This window comes from Brassica oleracea, chromosome C7 (genome assembly GCF_000695525.1).
Source record: "Brassica oleracea var. oleracea cultivar TO1000 chromosome C7, BOL, whole genome shotgun sequence".
Taxonomy (NCBI): Eukaryota; Viridiplantae; Streptophyta; class Magnoliopsida; order Brassicales; family Brassicaceae; genus Brassica; species Brassica oleracea.
The window spans coordinates 2566465-2568185 of record NC_027754.1 but is presented as its reverse complement, the minus strand read 5'-3'; positions in this window follow the sequence as shown (position 1 = coordinate 2568185).

Sequence of the window (1721 nt, the reverse complement as noted above, 5' to 3'; positions counted from 1 at the left end):
TCAGCTATTTCAAGCCGTTTAATCAAAAAGTAAGAGGCTTTGGAGAATACATCCATATCGTTTTTGACTACTCTTGTGGCTGCATCTCTCTAGGATTTATTCTCATCTTAAGCAAACCTGATACAAATCTTGCTAATTCTCTATGTAAGAGCTGTGGATATCTGATGTATATGAGATAACAGGTTTTGATCGGGGAAAAAACTTGAAAGTATGAGAGTGTACCTTTTTGTTGTTGATTACTTGATGACTTCTTGTGTTTATTTTTCTGAGAACTGAGATATCATTTTCTTCTGTTTATGTAAACAACCCAGAAATTGAAATTAGGGTTTGCCAAAATCAAATTACAAATAATCAAAGAAAGAATCAGACGTATTTGGGCTAAGGTTCATATTTACCTTGGGGTTCGTGATTGCAATTAGAATTTGTGTGTTTAGGTATCTATTAATGTAAATACACTGAATGAAATTTTTAAAGAATAGTCCAAATAAAAGATTATATTTTAAATGATAGGATAATTAAATGTGATGATTTCCTATAAGATGGTCCAAAGTAAAATATCACAAAGTCATGACTTCTGTTTTAATATATAAGATAGCGTCAGGGAGTACTCCAAGCATGGAAAGAAACAAACCACCGACGATTCTAGGGCCAAGGATCTCGAGAAGAAGCTCACTTTCAGCAGATATTTTCGTGATATGATTTATTAAGTAATAGTAGTAATTTTTAATGTAAAATGGTAATCTTACATGTTTAATGTAATATTTCCATTTCTTATGTTATATATTTACATATTATTTATTATTTTCGAAATTATATTTATCAGTAATATTAAATTGTAAAACTATACAATATATCAATATTTCGAAAATGTAAAACTTTAATGATATGATTTTTTTAAGTAAAATAGTAATTTTTTTAAAGTAAAATGGTAATCTTACATTTTAATGTAGTATTTCTATTTCTTATGTTATATATTTACATATTATTATTATTTTCGAAATTATATTTATCAGTAATATTTAAATGTAAAACTATACATTATATCAATATTTAGAAAATGTAAAACTATACATTAGTTTAATATTTTTGGTAATATGATTTATTTATGCAACGTGGCTTCTTTCAGAAGAAGGATTATACGATGATGTGAACACATCCTGAAGCTTCGGATAATCCCTTTTATTAGTATGGACTAGGGATTAATCCGGGCGTAGATTTTTATTTTTTTTCTAATTTAAGTTGTTATATTGTTTATATTTTGATATATATTTATAAAATGTTAAGATGCATGTCATAATTAAAATTTATTTTTAAATTTTAACACGTTAAATTAACATATTTTTTACAATTTAAATATTTTTTTTGTAATTTTGTTGGCTATCTAGTTATCATATTTAGCAAAACTATCTTTTGAGTGTTGGAATAAATGTTTTAGATATTTAATTAAACTGCAGAGTATTTTCGAATCGACCACATGCTCAACAATCTGTCGATCCGTAAAAAGATGGTCGATCTCCTTTGGCCAGGTAAGTACAATTTTAGCAAAAATATCTTTTATTTTCAAATATTAAGTATATAACTATTCTTTTGAATATTTTGTTTTTGAATTGCATTTTTTGATTAAATTATTGTATGATAATGTTTATGTAAATATTTTTTGTGATGTTTGAATTTGTGTTGTTCGTATACTTAACCTAGATGATATTGATGTTTAACAATTT